This window comes from Nyctereutes procyonoides, unplaced genomic scaffold (genome assembly GCF_905146905.1).
Source record: "Nyctereutes procyonoides isolate TBG_1078 unplaced genomic scaffold, NYPRO_anot_genome, whole genome shotgun sequence".
NCBI classification, from domain to species: Eukaryota; Metazoa; Chordata; class Mammalia; order Carnivora; family Canidae; genus Nyctereutes; species Nyctereutes procyonoides.
In genome coordinates, this window is record NW_026575043.1 from 2,556,389 (window position 1) to 2,582,690 (window position 26,302).

The window sequence follows — 26,302 nt, forward strand, 5'->3', positions numbered from 1 at the left end:
ACTTTACATGTGTTTCTTACCAATATTTCACCCACTCTGAGACCTGCCTCCTTTGTAGAGAGGAGTTTAATCCAATGGTATTTGTTACCCTTACAATTTCTGTCTTCTGACTTCATTTTCTGTCATTTGATTTTATATCCCCTTCAAACAGTATCTTCCCTATTTTGTGGCCCTCTTGCTTCTGACCCCTTGCCCCCCACTAGTTAATTCTGGCTTGTGGTGTATTTTAAATGCTGGTTATGCTTCTACGTTCCGATTAAATCTTCTTCGAAAATGTGTCCACTTTTCAGTAGCATGCAATATTTTTTTAAAGATTTATTTATTTATGTATTTATTCATGAGAGACACACAGAGAGAGGCAGAGACACAGGCAGAGGGAGAAGCAAGCTCTCTGTGGGGAGCCGGATATGGGACTCCATCCCAGGACCTGAGGCAAAGGCAGCCGTTCCAACCACTGTGCCACCTGTTCAACCACGGAGCCACCCAGGCATCCCTAGTATGCAATATTTTGCTGCCTTCTTTTCCCTTCCAAAATATCTCATGCACTGGACTTTTCTAATAACTTTTCTCCTGCTGGGAGGGAGCCTGCCTGAGCTTCTAACTGCCCATACACCGAACGGATGCGATTTGTCTCCTGTTTACTGTGGTCGCCCTTACATCCTCCATCAGATTGGCTCTGTAGGGCTGGGAGCTTGAAACCCGCCGGGCGCACCTCGGCGCAGGCGACAGCCCGTGTGGGGACCTGGCACAGGTGTCGGGGCCTCTCTGGAGCTGTCTCCCGTGGTAGAGAAGAGAATGGGAGGCCTCTTCCACAGCCTGCATCTTCAGAGCTGGGGCCAGTAGGCAGCGCCCAGACAGTTTGCACAATCAGCGGTGTTTCCCGGGCACAGACTGACACGTTGTTGCTGCAAAATGGGTCAGTCTCAACTTTGCATCTTGATTGCAGAAGCTGGGGTGGAGGGTGGGAATTGGAAAGGGCTGAGTCATAGTCACGTGTCTCTCCTCCGGCCCAGAGCCAAGGTAAGCTAAAGGGCTTGGGCCCCCATAATTGCGGAGAGCCAGGATCTGTGGGGTCCCTAGGTGCCTGGCAACGCCTTGCAGCCCCCAGCCTGCGGCAGACCCCTCCTGCTTCCCCACAGGAAGGAGTGGAGCTCCGGAGTCCGGAGGAGGTTGTGAGTTGATCCCAGTGTCACCTTTTCTCTGGATCCTCCTTGTCTGGAATTTAGCAAACAGCCCTTGTATATACTGGCATGAGGTAGTTCCCTCGTTTTCCTGTTTTTCTGTATCTGATCAGTTGCCTATTTTAGAGGTGGGTGTGGGGTGGGGAATTCCTACAGTAAGATTTTTCCTATAGGACTTCCTCTAGTAATCTCTTTACTGTGGGTAAACCAGTCAGTAAGGCTGTCCAGTAGTTTACATAACAAAACAAAACTTGAATAGAGGGTTTTTAAGTGAAAAGGTATAGTTACGTGGGCCTCCAATCTTTAAAATTTTTGCATGTTATATTTTGTTTATATAAATGATTTTATTGAACTGATAGATTTAGGTGAATGCGTTTGGGCCTGTAAAGAGAAATAGACTGTCCAGTTCTGCAGCTCTCTCTGAAGCTGGAGACAGAAGGAAACCACGGGAGTGACAGAAAAGGTTCTCCTCCCCAGCGCACCCTAGAGTGGACTGGGTCATTGCACCCAGGTGTGGACTGGGTCCTGTGGCTTCTCCCTCTGAAATTATCACAGCTACCTGGCCAATTAGCCAGGAGGTTACCAAGGACTGTTGGCAGAGTTTAATCTCCTTCAAGCTTGTTATTTTATTTTTAACATTTATTTATTTATATTTTTTAAATTTTAATTCTAGTATCGTGAACACAGAGGTTATATAAGTTTCAGGTGTACAATACGGTGATTCCACACTTGCATGTATTACTTGCTTGCTCCCACAAGCTTTATAAATAGGCTGTGTCAGCCAATTAAATAGGGCAGTCCTTTGTCTTGCCACCATCAAGAAGCTGTGAGCCCACAGGGTCAGAAAAGGAGAGAGAGGAGTTCATGAAAATTCATGGTATCTTTATTGTCTTTACATCACTTACAGATGGTTAATGAACAGCTTAGTAGGAATTTGGATTTGTTTTCCAAGTGAATGAGTTTTACCAACATCATATTTTTTTAAGATTTATTTATCTATTTATTTATTTATTTATTTATTTATTTATTTATTTATTTATTTATTTATTTATCTGTTTATTTATTTATTCATGAGAGACACAGAGAAAGAGGCAGAAGGAGAAGCAGGCTCCCTGTGGGGAGCCTGATGTGCGGCTAGATCCCAGGACCACCTGAGCTAAAGGCAGATGCTCAACCACTCAGCCACCCAGGTGCCCCAACATCATCTTTTTTTGAATACTTCACATTTGTTCCTCTGATTTAAAATACCAACCTTCCAGGGCACTTGAGTGGCTCAGTGGGTTAAGCTTCTGCCTTCTGCTCAGGTCATGATCTCAGGGTCCTGGGATCAAGCCCCCTATAGGGCACCCTGCTCAGTGGGGAGTCTGCTTCTCTCTCTCTCCCTTTGCAACTCCCCTGCTTGTGTGTGCTCTTTAACTATCTCAAGTAAATAAAATCTTTAAAACAAATAAAATACCATTTGGTAAAACAAACGCCAATATATTTATGTTTCTGGGTTTAATATAGAGTTTAATATCTATTGTTATGTACTATATTGATTGGTCTACATTTTTAATGTATGTATCAGGCTAATCAGACAATCTTTATCATCTTTATTTTTGAAGATGATACTGTGTAATATCAGCTGTTTATTATCCCAGGAAAGTTTATAATCTTTTGGCTATTTTAAAAAATATTTTATTTATTTACTTGAGATAGAGATAGAGCAAAAGTGGGGGAAGAGGCAGAGGGAGGGGGGAAGCAGGCTCTCCACTGAGCGGGGAGCCTGATGCAGGGCGGGCTCTATCCCAAGACCCTGAGATCATGAACTGAGCCAACAGCAGACGCTAAACTGAGTAAGGCTCCCAGGCACCCCTCACTGGACTATTTTCATAAAGATTTAACTGCAGTATTAAACTGCACCACATTGTAATTTAATCACGTTAGATTGCACTAAATCTATTTGGGAGAAACTAAGATCCCTGTACTAGTTCAATCTCCCTTAAGAGAACATAGTAAGACCCCATCCCTGCATGCTGAACGTGGATTCAGTTTTTCTTGAGTCCAGTGCTCCAATTTGCTTCATGTGTTTAGTATACATTTCTTATAAAATTTAATTTATATATCCTGAATATTATTTTCATTTATTGTATTTTTCTTACACATTTGGGCTGGGATACAGGGGAGGTATTGTTTGAATATATTTATTTTTTCACTGAAAAATGTAACTGTGGCCAACCTATCTTGTTAAGGTGGTTTGGGAATTGATTCTCTGGTTTCTAGGTAAATAATCGTATCACTTGCAAATAATAATAATAATACTTTTCTTTCCTCCCTTTTGATATCTCTTTCTTTCCCCTCTTGACTCATGGCCCTTAGAATTTCCAGAACAAGCTTACATAATGGGTTAACACTAGTATTTCTTTATTCTTTATGGCTTTAAATGCATATGCTCTACTTTTACTCTAATAAGTTGGTTGGTAGTTTATTTTCATGTAAATTCTTTACATAATTTGATAGTTCTATTTTTAACTTTCTGAAGAATTTCTGTACTGTTTTCCATAGTAGTGGCACCAATTTGCAATCCCACCAACAGTGCATGAAGGTTTTTTCCCATCCACATTCTTGTCAACACTTGTTTCTTATCTTTTTGATCATAGCCATTTTGACAGTTATGAGGTAATACCTCACTGTAGTTTTGATTTGTATTTTCATGGTGATATTAAGCATCTTTTCACCTGTCTGTTGGCCATCTGGATGTGTTCTTTGGAAAAATGTCTATTCCAATCCTCTGTTTTTTAACTGAATGGTAGTTTAAAAAAAAAAAACTACTGAGTTGAGTTGTAGGAGTTCATCATGTATTTTGGGTGTTAACTTCTTATCAGATATGTCATTTGTGAATATCTTCTCCTATTCAGTAGGTTGCCTTTTTGTTATGTCAGTGATTTCCTTTACTGTGCAAAAGATTTTTAGTTTGATGTCATCCTATTTATTTTTGCTTTTGTTTCCCTTGCCTGGGGAGATGGATCCAAAAAAATACTGCTAAGACCAATATCAGAGAGCTTATTGCCTGTTTTTCTTTTTTCTAGGAGTTTTATGGTTTCGGATCTTATATTTAAGTCTTTATTTTGAATTTATTTTGTGTATGATATGAGAAAGTGGTGCAGTTTCATTGTTTTGCCTGGAACTATCCAGTTTTCTCAGCACCACTTATTGAAGTGACCATTTTTTCCTCATGGTATATTTTTCCCTGCTTTCTTACCCATGCTCCAACACCCTATTCTGAGACACCCCTCCTAGATCATGGAAACCCTCCTCATTTCTCTTGGGTGCTGACATCTTACACTAAGATCCAAGATAAACAAAGCTAGACGCTATTTAAAGTGGTAAGGACAGATTTTAATGAGTAATGTACTGTTGCAATAGGGAAACGAGTCTGGAGGGATCCTAACTCAAATTTTTATTCATCAGAGGTGAGGGACATTTTAAAGGGAGGACAAGGGAATAGGAACGGGGGATAAGTGAGAGCTTAGTAGAGTCAAAAAGGTGACGAATTACAGAAAGCAGGAAGGTTGGCCCATGTGAAACTCCCCTGGATTTGCTAACTTGTACTTATGGACATTGGCCTTCCTCACCTGCCTCAGCTTCAGGCTTTGTGCCAGGCTGTCACCTAGCACAGATGCCGTCTGTACCCTGGTCAGACTTAAACATGTGATGCCAGGATGTTGGGTACCAACTGTCCTTACCTCGCGTGGCCTCTGACACTCCTCACCCTGCCCTGCTCTGCTGCTCTAGGCTAGTCTGTTAGGCAAAGGAAGAATGTGTCTCGGCATTTACTCTTTATGGATTTTATAACCAGGTGAGGCTGGGGTTCAGTCTGGTTTGCCAGAGAGCACTGTGCCAGTTAGCATAGGTTCCACCAATGTGTTCTTCGAAAGGATCCGGGATGTTATCAGCAGGACTGTGGGGGAGGGAGGAGCACAGATCAAAGTCTTCACTTCACTTTCTTAGTAACAAATTAGTTACAAAAAATAGGTATTTGCTGAAGTACAAAAAGTGTGCCTTGTTATTGTTGTAGATAAAATGTCTTCTTATTAGAGAGGGCAGCTGTGGTAAACAGCTTGTGCTCTAAACCCCAGGCTGTGCAATGTTGGAGGATACTGCACAGACATAGAGCAAATGATGAATGATTTTATATTGTGTGCCTGGACCTAGCACGGTGTTGGAATTGTTCACCAGACAGTCATATTTATTTTTATGTCGGGAGGAAAGAAGTGTAGCAGATGCCTAGGATGCTTATCCTTGTCACCAAGACAAGGAAGACAGATGGACAAAAATCAACTTGGCCAGACTATTCCTTTGAACTGTGTTAAAGCTTTCCTCTATCTGCCCGGTATAAGGACTCATCAGTGACATTTGCATGCACTTTTTTCTTTCTCTACAAAACTTAGTGTAAAACAGAACACTAAGAGAGCCTGGGACTGACCTCCTTATTGAAGGGAAGAGGGGCCAGCCTGGTACCTGAGACTGAGAGGCAGTCAGCGTCCCAAGGAAGAAGATGGTATGTGCCTTCCTCAGAGGCTCATCCTGTCGCGCACCCTGGGCACATTTCCTTTGTACCATGTATTGTTCATACCATGTAGCAGTTCTGAATTTTAAATGTGGGTTTATTCCTCTTGCACTCTGCATCAGTTGCTTTATAAATGGTTGCAAAGTTAACCAATAAACAAGCATAAGAGGGATCCCTGGGTAGTGCAGCGGTTTGGCGCCTGCCTTTGGCCCAGGGCACGATCCTGGAGACCCGGGATCGAATCCCACGTCGGGCTCCCTGCATGGAGCCTGCTTCTCCCTCTGCCTGTGTCTCTGCCTCCCTCTCTCTCTCTCTCTCTCTCTGTGACTATCATAAATAAATAAAATTTAAAAAAAAATTTTTAAAAAACAAGCATAAGAAAGTAAATCTTATTCTAAGATTTCACAAAAGACCTGTCCCACAACTTGCAGCCTTCACTCTTCTGTGTTATAGATGTGTGGCTTCAATGGAAAATCTGAGATTTCTGTACTTTAAGGAAGCCCATTCTGGGGAAAACTGTACTAGTCAGTCCCAGGGAGAAATTAGACTTATTTTCAGAAGCAATTAGAAGTAACAGATGAGGAAAAAACAGAAGAGTCCACAGAAGGAAAGGAGAGGAGGAGAGGAATACACATCCACACGGGTGGCTCAGAAACAAATCAGAGACTTTGTGCCCTGATGTGATCTTCACTGCTGAGAGCCTGGAGTTAGCGGTGTGATTGCTGGAGAAGTGGAAAGAACAGACTCGGTCTCTGGATCTCAATACTGGATGGGATGAGGAAGGGAATTCATAGGTTTAGATAATTCTGTGTCCTGGAAAACAAAGGAAATGAAAGAAAAATTGGATCCCTTACCTTCGCACCCATTTCTTCCCCACACCACCACAGACTGTTCTATTTGTTGAGCCACACAGTGATTGAACGAACACACACACACACACACACACACACACACACACACACACACAAATATCTTGACACTGTGGCCAAGATGAGGTCCTTGTGTGTTAAAGATCTTACAAAGTAATGTGTGTCATGGTTCCTGCACTTCAGGAGCCTACAGTCAGAGGGGGTGGAGGGGAGTGTCATGAATGAATTGGGATGGGGGGGAAGAACCAGGGGAGGTGTTGGAGGTGCCCCGAGGGCAGGACACAGTCTTCAGCCAGCTGCAAAAGGACAGGAGTGGCCCTCACACATCTCTCACCATCTACCCAACTGTGCTTCAGGTCCAAGTCCCTCCCTTACCCTCAGCCTTCTCAGGAACCTGCATTTGGGTGTGTTCTTTAGCAGAGTCCTTTTTTTTTTCCAACTAGATTCTTCCCCCAGGTTTGAAACACACTTGCCTTGAGATCCTTTCTTGATGCCATGTCCTCCTGCGGCTGCCCCCTGGTCTCTCCCTTCCCCTTGGCAGCCAGACATAGCAGCAGCTGGCTCCTTGCCACCACCTGCCCCCTCCTCTTGCCTGATCCCTGCAGAGGGCACGGGTAACTCCACTCCTTTATGAAACACATGCTCTTTTCTTCCCTCTGTTAGCAACATATTCTCTTGGTTTTCCTTCTCTCCTTCTAATTTTTTCTTTTTAAATTTTTCTTAAAACGACAATTATCCGCCAGTCTGGCCATTCAGTGTTGGAGTTCTGTGAGGCTCATTCACAGGCCTCCTTATGCCCTCCTGTCACTCAGGGCAGCATCCACCATGGTAAGCATTTCAATCACCAGGTGTATCTAGACGCTTCCTAGATTTATATGTGAAGCCAGGATTTCCCGTGCATCTACTTTCCTTCTTGTCATCTTCACTGGGGTGTGATCTCTGCCTCAGTGGCATCTCCACCCATCTAGTAGCAAACCGAAACCTAGGAGTCCCGCGGGACACCTGCTCCCCATTCAGTATGCCAGTTTTGTCAGGTGCATCTCCTACGGCAAGTGATCCATTTACCCCTCACCACATTCCACCACCACCCCCTTCAGGGGCCAGTGCTTGCTCCTGGACTACATAGTGGACTCCTACTTCATCTTATTCCTTCGTGCAAAAACCTTGGAACACTAGGACCCTGATTACAACCCCTCAACTAACATTTGTCTTCTTGATTTCAGGATGGGATGAAAGACCAAGACACTTCCTGGCCCATCATGTGTTCTCACTCCTCCCACTCTCACAGCCTCCTCACCAACCACACAGCGCACATTCTTTGTGCTCTGGCCATACTGGGTTGCTCCTTCCTGTCACCAAACCTTCGCTGGTGCTGTGTCCTCTTCCTGCAGTGCTCTTCCCCGTCTGCCTCCTGCATCTGTTAACATCGGTCCTTCAAGTCTCAGCTCAGTTGAACCCGTGGGCATGGTGGCTCTCTCTCCCCCTCCCACCGGAGCTGGTGCTCTTAACATCCATGCTTGTAACTGGTGTCTCCCTTTTTTATTTTATTTCCCACAGTGGTCATCCATGTACATTTGTGTCATCTGCCTTCCTGAGATGTTGTCCTTCCTGAAGCTGTATCTGACTTTGGTTTCTGCCATGCCCCGTGTTATATGTTCATTAATACTCAGCGCTCAATGCTTTTGCTTTTTTGTTGTGGTGCCAATACTGCCCATTTGGGGGATTAAGGAAAGAGGACACATCGTACACACTCTCCAGACTTTGGAATGGGGTCAAGCCAGTGTAGGTCTTCAACACACATTTTAGGAAGCAAAGTCAAGTTAGTGAGGTGACTGCTGAGAGAGCCTTGCTGAAGGCAGGCAGGGTTGCAGTGGTCAAAGCAGAGAAAGGGCATCCGGGGGAGGTGTGGCAGCTTAGACAGATGTTCAAGGGCATAGAAAGAATGCTGGACAATGTCTGTTCAGTAAAGTGCAAGGGATCTATATGGATTCACAAACCAGATGCGGGGCAGAGTCAAGATGGCCAGAGAGAAGGAGTTGTGAAAAGTGGAGTCTCAGGGATGCCCGAGCACTACATGCGTGATAGAGGCAGCTCTGGTTCCAATGCCAGCATCTACAGAAAGCAAGTTACCTGAAATGGTCGAAGTTTCCTACCCCACTGGCATTAGCTGCAAGCCTGTGCATTTCTCTACACATGATGGATTCAGTCTTCATTGTCTTTTCCTCCTTGGTATTTTACACTGGGGCATCTTACTTTTGCCACACCTCAGAATGGTCTCATTTTCCCGCATCACTTGATGTGAGAGCACCTTGACTTGCTCTGACCTCCTGGCCTGGGTCACTGGATTGTGTATACACTACGACTTCCATTTTGGGGGGCTTTCTTTTGAAGATAGCTCTCAGGGTTCATCTTCTGGATGTTTGGACACAATTCCTCTTGTGATTCTCTGGTTCCAGCTTCATTTTTTGCTTTGGTAAGAAATTGTCCTCTGGTCCCTGATGCTTTTACCAGGATAACTGAAAGAAGATGCTTTCTGTACTCAACACTTCTGATGGCAAATGTGTAGATTTTCCACACTAAGCAGTTTTCTCATTCTCTGTGGGCACCAGCTGTGTGACCTATAATAGAAATCAATTCTGACACTAACTACCTGGAATTAGTGCAGCTCCCACAGGTTGAGGAGTCAGTCTACAAGGCTGCCCCCAAATTCAGAAACCAATTATTATTTTTTTAAAGATCTGAGAGATAGAGAGAGGAAGAGAGCACCTGTGGGCAGAGGGAGAGGGAGAAGCAGACTCCCCACTGAGCAGTGAGCTCGATACAGGGCTCAATCCCAGGACTTCTGAGATCAGGATCTGAGCTGAAGGTAGATGACCAACTGAATGAGCCACCCAGGTGCCCCTTCAGACACCAATTAAAGTCATGGGTGCCCGAGGTACCCCTACTTCTGTTTGACTTAGTTTCAAAGTTGTGGGTTCCCATGACCCCACCCCCCTCACATTTGGTAATTTGCTAGAATGATTCACAGCACTCAAGAAAACAGTTTGCTTACTGTTACTACATCATAAGCAAAGGGAAAATATGCCTAGGGCAAGGAATATTGGGAGGAACACAGAGCTTCCCTGTCCTCTCCAGGTCACCACTGTCCCAGCACCTCCTGATGCTCATCAAGTCAGAAGCTCTTGGAACCATATCATTTAAAGTTTTATAGAGGCTTTATTGCATAGGCATGATTTAGTTAAGTGGCAATTGACGAATAACTCAATCTCTAGCCCCTCATTCCTCCCTGTAGGTGGGACGGTGGAGCTAGAAGTTCTAACTTTCTAATCATGCCTTGGTGTTTCTGCTGACCAGCACCCCTCCTAAAGTTGTGGGTGGGTCCCCAGCCACCTGTCATCCCAATAGAATACTACGGAAGGCACTCTCATCACTCCAGAAATTCCAAGGGTCTTAGAAGCGCTTGTGTCGGGAACCAGGGACCAAGTCCAAATATTATGACAAAAGGTGCTCCTATCATCTCTCACTCAAGAAATCTGAAATTTCACTTATCTTAAATTCTGGAGCTCTGTGCCAGAAAGTGGGGGCAGAGACCAAATATGTGTTTCTTATGAAGTCACAATAATAGTGGGCACAGTGGGGAACACATAAAAATTCAGACACACTTGTGCTTTCAGGAGCCCTCAGTTGAGTAACTAGGCTTCCCCAGCTGCCACCCACCATTGCAAAATCTGCAGGCAGAACCTTCAGGATTACGCAGCCAAGCTCTCTGAGAAGATATTAGAAACAAAGCGTCTTCAAATTAAATGGCTATCCAGTGAAGCAGGTACTAAGAGGGAATGTCCATGGGGGCAAACGGTGCATGGCTGAGCATGAGGATGGAAGGCATCAGGTTTGCTCAGAACTGGGTGTCTGCCCTGTAGCCCAGTCCTGGACCTCTGCTCTGCCAAAGATGATGTAGAATACCAAGCCCAACACATAAATAGAAGCTGAAGTCAAGAAGACATTACTCCAGCCTAACTCTGAATCCTGGAAGCTGGAAATTACAAATTGTTAGTGATCTCCTGGCTCTCGCCCTTCTGTTCGGAAAGGTCCTGGTGTTTGTCCTGCCCCCAGCCCTGTTCTGCTCAGCCTCTGTGCGCTTCCTGGTTGTCCCTGGAATATGCGGGTCATTTCCTGTGCCCTGGCCTTTCCTTCTGCTGGAATAGTCCTCCGCCTGATAACCATTTGTCTCACTCCCGTGTTGGCTTCCAGTCCATACTCAAATATTATGTTTCCATTGAGACCTTCCGGGACCACCCTATTTAAAATTGAACTCCCACTCCCTCTTATGTACCCTCTTCTCTCCTGCTTTATTCTTTTCTTAGCACTATGCCACCATTCCATTTACTGCATATTTCACTGATTTCATTAGTTTTCCATCAGTTTCTTTCCTAAAATATAAACTTCACCAGGGCAGGGACTTCTGTTTGTTTTACGCACTTCAACAGTGCCTGGCACTATCTAATGTTGAATTAATGAATGGATGAAGGAAGGAATGACAAGGGAAACAAATTCAGTTTGAGAATATCGATATTAGAGGGAGGGGCAAGACGGCGGAAGAGTAGGGTCCCCAAACCACCTGTCCCCAAAAAATTACCTAGATAACCTTCAAATCATCCTGAAAATCTACGAATTTGGCCTGAGACTTAAAGAGAGACCAGCTGGAATGCTACAGTGAGAAGAGTTCGCGCTTCTATCAAGGTAGGAAGATGGGGAAAAAGAAATAAAGAAACAAAAGGCCTCCGAGGGGGAGGGGCCCCGCGAGAGCCGGGCTGAGGCCGGGACGAGTGTCCCCAGGACAGGAGAGCCCCGTCCCGGAGGAGCAGGAGCTGCACCAACCTTCCCGGGCGGAAAGGGGCCCGCAGGGAGTTAGAGCAGGACCCAGGAGGGCGGGGATGCCCTCGGGCTCCCGGGGACACTAACAGACACCTGCGCCCCGGGAGAGCGGACCGAGCTCCCTAAGGGATGCAGCGCGCACTGCGGGGCCGGAGCAGCTCGGAGGGGCTCGGGCGGCGGCTCCGCGGAGGGGGCTGCGGGGCGGGAGCGCGAATCCAACAGCGCAGGCCCCGGAGCACAGGGCGCCGGGACACAGCCCAGGATCCGGCCTCCCCCGGGACAGGCAGAGGCCGGGAGGGCCCAGGACAGCGAGGACGCTCCTGCCCCGAGCTGAGCAGATCAGCGGCCCCGCCCCGGAGCATCCAGGCCCTGCGGACGGAGAACCGAGAGCCCCGAGCCCCGTAGTTCCTGTGGAGGCTGAATCCAGGCTTCCAGAGTTGCCATAGCAACTGCGGCTGTTCCTCCTGGGACCTCACGGGGTAAACAACCCCCGCTGAGCCCTGCAGCAGGCAAGGACAGAGCAGCTCCCCCAAGTGCTAACACCTGAAAATCAGCACAGCAGGCCCCTCCCCCAGAAGACCAGCTGGACGGACCAGTTCCAGGGGAAGTCAAGGGACTTAAAGTCTACAGATTCAGAAGATACTCCCCCGTGTTCCAATACAACTTGTTTTTGGCCACTCTGCACTGAGCAAAATGACTAGAAGGAAAACCTCACCTCAAAAGAAAGAATCAGAAACAGTCCTCTCTCCCACAGAGTTACAAAATCTGGATTACACTTCAATGTCAGAAAGCCAATTCAGAAGCACTATTATACAGCTACTGGTGGCTCTAGAAAAAAGCATTAAGGACTCACGAGACTTCATGACTGCAGAATTTAGATCCAATCAGGCAGAAATTAAAAATCAATTGAATGAGATGCAATCCAAACTAGAAGTCCTAACGACGAGGGTTAACGAGGTGGAAGAACGAGTGAGTGACAGAAGACAAGTTGATGGCAAAGAGGGAAACTGAGGAAAAAAGAGACAGACAATTAAAAGACCATGAAGACAGATTAAGGGAAATAAATGACAGCCTAAGGAAGAAAAACCTACGTTTAATTGGGGTTCCCGAGGGCGCCGAAAGGGACAGAGGGCCAGAATATGTATTTGAACAAATCCTAGCTGAAAAGTTTCCCAATCTGGGAAGGGAAACAGGCATTCAGATCCAGGAAATAGAGAGATCCCCCCCCCAAAATCAATAAAAACCGTTCAACACCTGGACATCTAATAGTGAAGCTTGCAAATTCCAAAGATAAAGAGAAGATCCTTAAAGCAGCAAGAGACAAGAAGTCCCTGACTTTCATGGGGAGGAATATTAGGGTAACAGCAGACCTCTCCACAGAGACTTGGCAGGCCAGAAAGGGCTGGCAGGATATATTCAGGGTCCTAAATGAGAAGAACGTGCAACCAAGAATACTTTATCCAGCAAGGCTCTCATTCAAAATGGAAGGAGAGATAAAGAGCTTCCAAGACAGGCAGGAACTGAAAGAATATGTGACCTCCAAACCAGCTCTGCAAGAAATTTTAAGGGGGACTCTTAAAATTCCCCTTTAAGAAGAAGTTCAGTGGAACAATCCACAAAAACAAGGACTAAATAGATATCATGATGACACTAAACTCATATCTTTTAATAGTAACTCTGAACGTGAACGGGCTTAATGACCCCATCAAAAGGTGCAGGGTTTCAGACTGGATAAAAAAGCAGGACCCATCTATTTGCTGTCTACAAGAGACTCATTTTAGACAAAAGCACACCTACAACCTGAAAATAAAAGGTTGGAGACCCATTTACCATTCAAATAGTTCTCAAAATATACCCTAAAAACTATAGAACACTTCTGAAAGAAATTGAGGAAGACACAAAGAGATGGAAAAATATTCCATGCTCATGGATTGGCAGAATTAATATTGTGAAAATGTCAATGTTACCCAGTGCAATTTACACGTTTAATGCAATCCCTATCAAAATACCATGGACTTTCTTCAGAGACTTAGAACAAATTATTTTAAGATTTGTGTGGAATCAGAAAAGACCCCGAATAGCCAGGGGAATTTTAAAAAAAGAAAACCATATCTGGGGGCATCACAATGCCAGATTTCAGGTTGTACTACAAAGCTGTGGTCATCAAGACAGTGTGGTACTGGCACAAAGACAGACACATAGATCAATGGAACAGAATAGAGAACCCAGAAGTGGACCCTGAACTTTATGGTCAACTTATATTCAATAAAGGAGGAAAGACGATCCACTGGAAGAAAGACAGTCTCTTCAATAAATGGTGCTGGGAAAATTGGACATCCACATGCAGAAGAATGAAACTAGACCACTCTCTTGCACCATACACAAAGATAAACTCAAAATGGATGAAAGATCTAAATGTGAGACAAGATTCCATCAAAATCCTAGAGGAGAACACAGGCAACACCCTTTTTGAGCTCGGCCACAGTAACTTCTTGCAAGATACATCCACGAAAGCTAAAGAAACAAAAGCAAAAATGAACTATTGGGACTTCATCAAGATAAGAAGCTTTTGCACAGCAAAGGATACAGTCAACAAAACTAAAAGACAACCTACAGAATGGGAGAAGATATTTGCAAATAACATATCAGATAAAGGGCTAGTTTCCAAAATCTATAAAGAACTTATTAAACTCAACAGCAAAGAAACAAACAATCCAATCATGAAATGGGCAAAAGACATGAAGAGAAATCTCACAGAGGAAGACATAGACATGGCCAACATGCACATGAGAAAATGCTCTGCATCACTTGCCATTAGGGAAATGCTGAGTGAAGTAAGTCAATCGGAGAAGGACAAACAGTGTATGTTCTCATTCATTTGGGGAATATGAATAATAGTGAAAGGGAATATAAGGGAAGGGAGAAGAAATGTGTGAGAAATATCAGAAAGGGAGACAGAACATAGAGACTTCTAACTCTGAGAAATGAACTAGGGGTGGTGGAGGGGGAGGAGGGCGGGGGGTGGGGGTGAATGGGTGACGGGCACTGAGAGGACACTTGACGGGATGAGCCCTGGGTGTTATTCTGTATGTTGGTAAATTGAACACCAATAAAAATTAATTTATAATAAAAAAAAGAATATCGATATTAAAAGCCATTTTCTGACAGTGTGCTAGTCAGCAGCTGGAAGGGAAACCCCTCAATCACCGGCAAACCAGAATGTTTGGCCTCTCTTACTTCGCAAGAAATGACATGAATATTGCTAGAAATGTTGATGATTAGCAGGAAAAACTTCTTTTCTAAAAACTCTTCAATGGGGCAGCCCGGGTGACTCATTTCAGGGAGACCTTCAATCCAGGCTGTGATCCTGGAGTCCCAGGATCGAGTCCCACGTCGGGCTCCCTGTATGGAGCCTGCTTCTCCCTCTGCCTCTCTCTGTGTCTCTCATGAATAAATAAATAAAACTTTAAACAATTTTTAAAAATAAAAAATAAAAACTCTTCAAGCCTAAACTCACAAAACTGAGTGCTCATCGTCGTTCCACACCTTAAACGTGGTAATTGTCCTGCAGGAGCTGAGCTGAGGGTGATATCTTGAGGATGCTCAGGACTCTCGAATTTCAAGTTGAGCCACATTGATGAGGGAAAAAAAAATATCTTCAGAATAACTTCTCCTGATTGACCCCTATAGGTTTCTCTTACAAATATTTTTATCAGAGCATTTGACCTCACCTGACTAATTAAAAATCCAGCAACAGCAGAAGAAATGGCTCCCGATAGGTGACCAAAGTCTTGTGACATGCCCCTGAGAAAGCCGGTGTACCTGAGACAAAAGATTATTACAGTGGAAGCAAACTGTTCTTCTCGGCTTACTTGTGGCAACTCTCTGCTTGTCTCTAGGAATGCCTGGACTTGACCCTTGGTTAAGCCTGAGTGAAACGTGCTGACTAGTGATTAGTATAGTCCTGTGGGATGGTCTGAGACTCCCAAGGGTAACCTGTACTAGTCAACATCGTTTATACAAAATATACAAATTGATGGTTTGCATCTAGGTTATGTTCTCTTAGTTTCTGCTATGGAACCTGCTCTTGCAACCTTTTCTTTGGGCAAAAACAAGACTCCTCACTGGATGAGATGTTGGCTCCCCTGAGGCCAAGACATCTTCCATGGGTCACTGTGGTTGGTTATCTGAAGATAGAATGTGTTCTACTGACTGAAAGGATCCTGTGAGCTGTGTTTGGAAGTCCCAGGCATCTTTGATACCACCTCTGCCAGAGGTCAGCGTTTCTCTTGCTATCCTGTTAGTAAAGCTTTCCCTTTATTAAAGCCTTCTGTGTGCTGGCACCATGGGGTATTATGGATCTTTCAGTGACCTAGCCCCATGTGACTGCTGCATCCTCCAATAGAGATATTGGTGTGAGCTGTCTCCTGTCCCTGGTTAAGCTATGAGCATAGCCACTATATCCTCGTTTTCACCTAAAAAAACTCAGTTCACAGTAGTAGATTAGTTTTGGGCTCCTTCCAGGAATTATTTGGATATAGGACTGGTGCTGATATGTCCTGTAACCCCTGGCACGTATCCTTCACATGTAACTGGTGCATCAGAGCAAGTTTAGGGCTGTTGGACTTGAGCTGAGCTTCTGTGAGGATGAAGCAAAGGGGGTTCCTACCGAGGAGCAATATCCAAGAAGTTAATGAGGGCTCCTGCATAGTAGAAAGTGGTGGTAGCAGAAGATAGGGCCAAGGAGACCATACTGGTGCTGAGGTTGGATCTGACCCAATGCAGGGACATGAGAACCACAGATGGGACAACAACCCCTACAGCAGGAGGGCAAACACAGAGTGAATAAAAACCTCCCTGAGCTTCCCACATCCATCCCAGGATACACCTCAGTGCTTAACTATGGCAGTGGAGAACTTCCTGATGGTCATGAGTCTGAGAATTTTTCTGGAGAGAAGAAAATCTGCCAGTAGACCTCCAAGGATAGTGCTGATGAAGGCAATACTTATCAGCAGGGCTGACAGGATTCTACTCTGAGGACCAGAGATTAGTAAGGTGCATACCTCACTGCCCACATCACGACATAGATTGATCCTTGGGTGGCTTATCTATGTGTATAGCTTTTCTTTATATACCTATCTCCTTTAATACAAATTTCATATTACTGGAATGAGCCAACACAATTTTAGTGTCTGAGAAAAACTATAGTTTTTCAATATATAGTTCAATTTGCCAAAAAAAAAAACTAACGTTCTTTTTATATGTGAAGATCATCTGGAAATAGATTTTTAAAAGATCAAATTCAGTAGAAAAATAGGCAAAAGATATGGACAATTTACAGAAAAAGGAAAATAAGTGGTTCCTGAACATATAAAAGGTATCCAACCTCATAGTAAAAAAGCCTACTTTTTCATGGCTCCAACTGGCAAAAATCCCACAGATTTTTGACCTGATCTGCAGGGATGCTATGAGAAACTGGGTACTTGTAGATATTATCAGTGCCCTGTGGAGAGCAATTTGATAATAGATCTAGAAGTTTATTTGCATTTAACCCTTATCTCAGATATATAGAAACAGTTGCACAGATGTATGGCAAATGAGCACGGTTTTCACTGCAGCATCACTCAAAGATGGGAAACAAATGTCTCTCAGTAAGGTTCCCATGTGCTGACTGGAAAGATTACCATGGTGTAGTATACAAAGAATAGCAGCATATACAGCACATAATGTTTTGTGTAAAAAAAAAAAAAAACAAGTGAGAAAATAACAATAATGTTTTGTGTAAAAAAAAGTGAGAAAATAACAAGATACATTCATGTATGCTTGCATCCTCATAAAGAAACAGTGGAAGAATATATAAGGAATGAATAAAAAAGAGTTCTCTGTGGCTGGGAGGGGCTGAGAGAACAGAGCAGACTGAGGACAGGAATGGGAATAAGATGTTTTCACTCCTACCTCTCTATATAGTTTTTAAAATATTGAGCCCTGTTTTGATCCCTTCACCCTCTGTATTATGGTACTATTACAGAAAAGGTGAGGAAAAGAATGCTGTCCTTTATTGTGTATAACCCCCAAACAGAAAGGCTTAACTGTCACCTTGTCCCAACTGTTTATATTATGGATGCGTAAACCAAAACCAAGGTTTTGTGACTTAGGGAGAAACCATCCTGAGAGCAATGGGAGTCTGACTTCCCAGGCTGGGAAAGCCTACTGTCTGGTCTCAACTGATCTTTCCAGTCATTCCCAACAGCTGGCCTCGGGGACGTCTGGGCTTCATGTACCCTGATGGCTTCACCGGAGGTTCTGGTTTCATTGCCTGCTTCTGGATCTCCTTTTGTGAAGACCCTTAGCCACTCAGCCCGTGGGCTTTCTGATCTCTGTACCTCCAGCCTGCTTGCATGCATGCACCGGGACTTCAGCTCTCTGTTGGCCAGTTAGCATGTTTTCAACCAGAGGAGCCCAGTTAACATGATAACACTGCTTTTTGAATACAAAACACAAGAATGTAAACAGCAATTCAATAACCTTGGAAGCTGCTACTAATAAGCCACAAAATCTGATAAGCTCCTTGCCATTTTTAAGACCTCCATCTTGTGGGCATTGTCCTTTCTGCCAGTCAGAGCATATGTTCATTTTGTGAAAAATCAGAGAGCTGTACACATACATGCACTTTTCTCTGTATGTGTCATACCTGAATTTTAAAAAAATGTAGAAGAACATTATCTGCACGATTTTGGTAGGAGTCCTATTTGGGACTTTATGTCTACTAATCATCTCTTGTTTTCAGCTTGTTGTTTGTGCTTCTCTTCTCTCGAAGGCAGAACTTGTTTTGTTAATGCTGTATTGTTTATGCTGCCAGCAGAATATCTTGTTTACAAATGTTGATTGGATTGAACATAGAAGTTTGCATAGGTCTCTTAAAAAATATGACATTCTGTGAATGTCACACTTACCTAGAACCACACCAGTCTTCCCCAATAAGCTGTGGGTCACAGTGAGATGAATCAGAATTCATGCAACCAATTTGCATTTCCTGCATGAAGATCCTGGTCCTAATCCCCTGATTTTGTGGCCCAAAGTGAGACAGAGGATTATATAATGAAGCATCTAAACAGAAAGACAGGATAGACTTTCTCTATACTTACATCTCTGAGGTTAGCTTAAAGTACAGAGCTAATGTATGTTGGCATATATGCTATGAAAAAATAAAAAATCCAATATTCACTGAAATAAAAGACTAAAATGCCCCAAAGTGGTAGGGATTTGATCATAGCCTTAATGGGAAGAGATCAGCCTGGTGAACAGTCCTGGAAGAAAGCAGATATCAATATCCCTCCATCAGAAGACAAGAGCTTTGCTCTAATGCCCTCTTCACCCCTGAGACACCTGGGCAGACAAGAGAAATGGCAGATAAGTTCATCAAATGTACCTGTTGAGCCAGTGAATACATGATATATTCCTTCTCACCGGTACTGATAGATAGATGATCTATGGGGTCATTATAAACAAGAGGAAACCAGAGAACAAAACAGGCACAGCCAATTCCACCTAGGAAGAGGATCCAGTTAGCCCTTGATAGGAGTTGTTTTAGTTGACTGCACTGAGGTGATTCCTGTGGTTGATAGAATGACTGACCCTAATATTCCACTCCTACCTGTTTCCATACTGTGGCCCTATCATTGGCAGGGGGTGCTTCCCCGCCACTTATATTGGACAACCCAATGTTATCAGTATTGAGCAGAAATAAAATTCATCTTAAAATTGTCTTTTCTTAGAATCTTAAGAAAATCTTAAAAGCTCTTTATACTTGCTAGCTTGTCCTTTACACATTCCTTCACAAAAACAGAGTGAAGAGCTACCATAGAGTATAGAACTACCATGTACCAGGCAACTTGATAGATTTTAAGAGCATTAAGAATACAAAGATACAATTTTGCCCTCAAGGAAATTAAAATCAAGTAGGGAGGAATAAATATGAAAATTACCACTGTTGTACATCAAGGGTAAAGTATGTCAATAAATACTTTACTGAGTTCCTTCTTTGTAGATACTGCTTATATTTCTGAAAACCATGAGCAGAGTAAGCCTCTCTCATTGCTTGAATAACTTTTGTAACCTGCCCTTCGAAGGTTCCTTGACAAAGCCTTCGCAGGTTGCCATGCTAAAGCAATCAGTCTTCACACATTTTTTTTCCTAGTAAGTATATTGACCTGATATTACAGGAACCCTTGATACAAGAATATTATCCTCTAATGGAAGCACCAGTGGTGCTCCCTGATCCTACTGAAATCAGGTTTGCAAATGGGATTTCAGAGAATGTTTTAAAACTCAAATACCTGGGGCACCTGGGTAGCTAAGTGGTTGAGAGTCTGCCTTGGGCTTAGGTCATGATCCCAGGGTCTTGGGATTTGGTCCTGCATCAGGCTTCCCTGAGGGAGCCTGCTTCCCCCTCTGCATATGTCTCTGCCTCTCTCTGTGTGTCTCTCATGGATAAACAAACAAACAAACAAAAATCTTAAAAAAAACCAAAACTTCAAATATAAACATTAGCTGCAAGCAACTGGGCAGATTCCAACAAGGGCTGGATAAAGGCAAAATTGTGAAGTAGTATAATATTGCTTCTGGAACACTCCATGTGTCTTTGGGACCTTCCACAGCATTTCTCAGTGCATTCTGGCTCTCTTGAGCCTCACACCATCTGCCCTGTCTTGCAGGTTCTACTAGTTGATTCCCTCTGCGTCGATCAGCATTTTATGATTAGGTCACAGTCTCACAATTTTCTGGTTGAAATAATAATAGGAGAATTTTAAAAAATGAAGTAAATAAGCCTAACTAAAAATATCATCCCACCAAGATACTGTTTTCAACATCTTTTTAAAAAAATATATCCATCCTTGGATATTTGATTTTGTTTTATTTTTTTAGTATTTTTTATTGGAGTTAGATTTGCCAACATATAGTATAACACCCAGTGCTCATCCTATCAAGTGCCCCCCTCAGTGCCTGTCACCCAGTCACCCCATTCCCCCCACCCACCTCCCCTTCCATTACCCCTTGTTCATTTTCCAGAGTTAGGAGTCTCTCATGTTTTGTCACCCTCTCTGAATGAGTGTTCTCAACATCTTAAGAAAGAAAGAAATCCCTATGGGGCTCATTGTGTGTCCAATTTAGAAGCAGGACAGCATGTTATGATGCCTTTAAAGCTATTAGGTTATTCTAGCTACACGTTCAGGCTGCTGAGATTTAAATGCCATTTTGCAAGATCTACGACATGATTAGCTCTGAACATTAACAACTTTATATAAATATTCATATCTATAGGATTTGGTTAACCATAGATGACTTGCATCACAAAAATCATGCCCAGCATTTTCTGTCATAAAACAAAATCCTGAGATTTGAGAAGCCCAAACTCACCAGAGATATAGAAGATAGAAGGTCACCCTTTGGTCTGGCAGAGGAAACCACCACCAATCCAAGTATTGAAGGATCCCAGCACATCCCGTAAACAGAAGAAAGGATGTTTTGGGTGAGTCAGGGTAGTGCTTTAGAGCAAAGAGACAGGGTAGTTGGAGTATAAGTTCTTGCTTTTGTTGATAGGCCATTGCAGAGTACTTTTGGACAGTACATATAAGCTAACAATTTAGTTTCAATTACCTGATATAGCAATGTACCTGATGAGTTGATTCTCTTCTAGTGGGGGAGCCCATTTGACCCAAATTTAATACTGGCTTGTCAATACCATAACCTGGAAAAAAAGAAAAAAAAAAGAGTTCCATTCTTAGTTATCTGAGGTCATTTGGAACTCATACTCAGAAAGCATTTTAGTACCTGGGCTATTCCTTGAACTATCTGAAGGACCATGAGCAAGTCCACTCCTGCATCAGCTGCCAGTGGAATGAAGAAGGTCAAGATGGAGGAAAGAAGCAGGCCAACACCCACCAAATACTTAGCTTCAAAAATTCCGGCTATATACCCAGTAGGAATTGGAGCCAAGATTGAGACATAGTTGATGGAGCTGAGAATGATCCCTTGGACTTCAGGACTCCAGTCATATGTAGGAGCCTGGATGACAGAGAATCTCACTGTTTATCTTTGGCCAAAGAGTTAACAGTTTTTATTATGTAACCTAGAGAGGCAAATTCTCTTTCCTTCTACTCCTGTCCAGTTCCTCCAGGCTATCAATTTCATTAAAAACCCCCAGCATATGCCCAACACACTCTTTCCTTTTATGCAGTTTCCCTGATTCTACAATTAACTGACGAATGAAGAGGTACAATCCCATAAAGAAAGAAGGGCTATAAAGAAGAAAGCATTATAGGCAAGGTAACTGGCCTTGGTAACTTCAAAAAAATATGTGAAGGAAGACAATAAAAGTAAACACTGTGAAACTTATTTTGTGATTTTCATACTTGTAGGGCAAGAATGTATGTCCACTAAAGATTAAAATGGTGTCTTGCATGCTAACTTAGTCCTGGTTACACTCATAGACACTAAATAGAGATGTAATCTTAGCTACATATTATGATCTCATGTAGGATAGTTCATTGAACATAGTTGACACTTAATAACCCTTTAGATCAAACCATCTGAGTCAGAGAAGGGGTCTGGAGTCTCATTAAACTTACCACTGCCGGGCAGCCCGGGTAGCTCAGCGGTTTAGTGCCGCCTTCAGCCCAGGACCTAATCCTGGAGACCTGGGATCGAGTCCCACGTCGGGCTCCCTGCATGGAGCCTGCTTCTGCCTCTGCCTGTGTCTCTGCCTCTCTCTCTCTCTGTTTCTCTCATGAATAAATAAATAAAATCTTTTAAAAAAATGAAATAAATAAATAAACTTACCACTGCCTTGAATTCCTATAGAGTTTCATTCCAGCTGTCCTGGGAGTCTGTGGAAGGCCTTTCCATGGAGGCATTGAGTGGGCCAAGCAGGGTTGTGTTGTTCACCGTAGCTGGCATGGCAATGCTCAGATTCATTTGTTGTGAGAGAATCGAAAAATTGCAGAGATGCACAATGAGGGCCAGCCCATGTCAGACTAAACAAAAGCCTGAGATAAAGGGGCACAGGAAGTCTCATAACTGGGGTGCTATTCTCCCACCTTTCCTAAGTCTGGAAGAGGGAGAAGACTGCAATCTGTGGAGCAGAAATAGAGAGACAGCAGATGTTGCTTTGCAAATATCTAGTGGACACCTGTCCCCCTAGGAGGTGAGGGGGTCAGTAACTTCCTCAGAATCATTACTTAAGTGAAGACTTAAAGAAGGTGTGGAACTGGCCAGAGCAAGTACTAGGAAAGTTTTCCAGGCAGGGCTCTGGAATGAGCTCATGACAGTGGGAGTGGAAAAAAGGAAAATTGGACAGAGAACTGGCTGGAGTTGGTGGTTGATGGGAATGGATAATAAGAGAGAGGAGTTGTTAGAAATGACTCCAAAGGGCCCCAATCTATTACCCAGGAACTCAGCAGATTAACAGGCTGGGAGGAGACAAGACTTGAAAGGTAGGCTAGATCAGACTTCAGAAGCATTTCAACTTCATCTCAATACTGTAATCTGGGCTCGCACGAAATTTGCGTGATCCATGAGGGGCCTGGGGTTAGCCCTGGACTCAGTCCAGGTACATTAGTTTGGTAGCAGGTAGAAGGATCCATTGACTGTCCCTCTAGAGAAATTCTACAGGTAAAATATGTGATCCTGTCCTCAAGGCATGTGGTTGTCCCGTTTCCTGGCTCCTGCAAGGAAGCACATGCAGATAAAATGGCCAGTGCTGTCTCCTGTTGTGTTATGACAGACCCTCACCTTTGGTTTAACTCTGGCAACATTCACTTGAGACTATCCCCTCCCCCATACACATGAATTTACGTTGGAGTTTTGATCAATATCATATAGATACGGCAAATGACATTGCGAGCAATTGCCACGTGTACAGTGTTGACTTCTCTCAACCAAGAATACGGGGCTGCCTATGGATTCATGTCTTTTTCTCTGGCCCAAGCTGGAATTTTACAGTTAGTTCCCTTCAGTTAGAGTCCACACAAGTTTCTTAAGAGACTTTGTATTGTTTCTATAACTGAGTCCTTTCTCTATTATTTTCATATTTCCTTTCTTTGAGTTTAGACCAAAAAACCAAACCCACACACAGGTGTTAAGTACTAATAATGGAAAACAATAGATGATCATTCTTGTCATTTGTAACATTTCATCCTCTTGGGGAATTTATTCACTAGCAGTCTATAACCAGTTAAATAAGAGCCATGGGAGCAGGCACTCCTGCCATATCTGAATTCACTGAGCAGGTTTCTTGCATCACACCATTAAGTGTGCTGCTGGGACTTATGTTTCTTGGTGGGACTTGCATTTTTATTGTATGAAGCTATCCTGTTCCTGTTTCTTATTATTTGATGTGAATGCATGAGCTTTATGAAATGAATTTGAATCATAGAGTCAGACACCTGGATCTGCTCTACATACAGCTGTGTGTTCTTGGGCAAATTACTGAGTCTCTGAAGCCTCAGTATTCCACCTGTAAAATGGGAGCCATCTCAAGATGCTGTGGTGATTATTGAGTGTGTTTATGTAAGCTCATTATAATTCTTGTGAATAATATTTGACTGTGCTTACATTCTTGAAATGATCTTTTTTTAAAAGATTTTATTTATTCATTCATGAGAGACACAGAAAGAGGCAGAGACAGGCTGAGGGAGAAGTAGGCTCCCTGTGGAGAGCTCGATGTGGGACTCAATCCCAGGACCCTGGGATCATGACCAAAGCCAAATGCAGAACTTCAACCACTGAGCCACCAAGGCATCCCAAAATGATCTCTTCTTAATAGGCGGTTGACCAAGGTGTTGACCACCTTGGTCAGTGCTCTGCTTTTCAAAGGTGTTATCTTATGAAAAGTCTGTATCCGTAAGAGAATTAATGAATCACATAATTATGAACCATTAAGAGTTTAGAGGAAAATAAGGTGTTCAACGGGTTTTCTTATGATATATTATAGAAAAACACTAAATTGTAATATAGGCAACATGGAGGAGGGAAAATGACTTTTATGATGGAAAGGAAAGGAAAAGCCTGTTCTCTTTGAGGCAGGTCTGGATCTTTATGAGCAGAGAGATCTAATTGGATGCTCCTAGACTTAGAATCAGAAAAACCAAGACTGGTTTCCATATTTTCTACTTAGCATCTGCTCTGAATTTTTTCATTCATCTATAAATAATGTCTTGATATCTACTTGTCCTCTATACCTTCAAGGTTTCCTGCAAGAAGTGAAATAATTCTCCATTAAAAAATGCTTTATAGCTATATAGAATTCTTGGCAATAGGTGGCAGCATCATGTTATATATCACCGAAAGGAAAGTAGGGGTTTTATCCATAACCAGTACATGATTTTACCTTTCCTAGAGATTCGCGCTTGAGCCACGTTTAGATTACCATCACTGGAAGTATCTCCCACTGCCTTGGCGTCTGCTCTAATAGGCATTTTGGTTCTCTTCTCCCAGAGACTGCTATTCACCTACTGAAATAAAAGAATGCCAAAGCAAATACAGGGTGACAAGTGTCCTTTATCACACATGATACTGCCCCAATTCTAAGAATTAGGAGGAAATATTTGAAGCGAAAAGTGCTAAATTAGGGTTCAGGAGACCTCATTTGTTGTGCAGACTCTATCACTAGCCAGTTGTGAGGCCCTGGGAAGTAACTCACAGTTACCCTGAGTCTCAGTCTCTGCTTCTCTGAAATGAAGGTTCTGGTCTGGATTGCCTTCATGGACTGTAGTATCCTTTCCAGTTCCGTGTTCCTATGTCTCTCAACAGATACATGTATCAACTGGATGTTAAAACTTGACAATCTCCTTTGAAATCTCATCTGGAAGATTTCAATTTCTTAAATTACCTGAAAAACTGTATTATAAACCATCTAGATATACCACATAAAATATGGCAAACATCTTTTTAAATATATAGCTCCAAAGATAGTAAGAGTTATCCCCATGGATGTAATGAAAATTTTGCAGTATGAACAAACTTCAGTGACTTTGAGACTGGGGTGGGAAGCAGACATCAGTTTCAGTGATGCATGGTCTTAAGATCTAGGTCTCTGGGAATGAGGGATGAAGTCTTAGACCTCTGCTAAGAAGGCAATTATAATGGAGATCTTATTATGAGCCAGAACCTTCAAAGTGGTTCAAAACTGAGTTTCCTCTGTCCATTGCAACAGGGAAACAGTGATAGTTTACATCATCCTGAGCTCTGGTTTGCAAAGAAAGAGCCTCTCCTGGGGGTGGCAGTTCACACTATTTTCATTGTCTGAGAACTCTCTCTCAGGTGAAAAACTGAACTAAGAACTGGGCCCAAGCCAATTTCCTTAACACAGATCACCTAAAATTAATTTTTTTTCTTTTTTTTAAATAAATTAATTTTTATTGGTGTTAAATTTACCAACATACAGAATAACACCCAGTGCTCATCCCGTCAAGTGTCCCCCTCAGTGCCCGTCACCCATTCACCCCCACCCCCCGCCCTCCTCCCCTCCCACAACCCCTAGTTCATTTCCCAGAGTTAGGAGTCTTTATGTTCTGTCTCCCTTTCTGATATTTCCCACACATTTCTTCTCCCTTCCCTTATATTCCCTTTCACTATTATTCATATTCCCCAAATGAATGAGAACATACACTGTTTGTCTTTCTCCGATTGACTTACTTCACTCAGCATAATAGCCTCCAGTTCCATCCACGTTGAAGCAAATGGTGGGTATTTGTCATTTCTAATGGCTGAGTAATATTCCATTGTATACATAAACCACATCTTCTTTATCCATTCATCTTTTGATGGAC

The 26,302-nt window shown here is 43.1% G+C and overlaps 1 protein-coding gene and 1 pseudogene across 4 annotated transcripts in view; one reads left to right on the plus strand and one right to left on the minus strand.

The window, feature by feature from the left end:
* SLC17A1 (solute carrier family 17 member 1) overlaps positions 1-8,262 on the plus strand; it is a 49,886-nt gene extending 41,624 nt beyond the window's left edge. The window contains exons 13-14 of one of the 4 annotated variants that reach the window (XR_008664057.1): positions 5,612-5,721; positions 7,823-8,262. The gene's annotated coding sequence lies outside the window, so the exon portion shown is untranslated. The other 3 variants (XM_055322243.1, XM_055322242.1, XM_055322244.1) reach the window with 3 other exon arrangements.
* Positions 8,263-10,470: 2,208 nt separating this feature from the next.
* On the minus strand, positions 10,471-25,936 carry LOC129507665 (probable small intestine urate exporter; annotated as a pseudogene).
* Between the last annotated feature and the right edge of the window lie 366 nt (positions 25,937-26,302).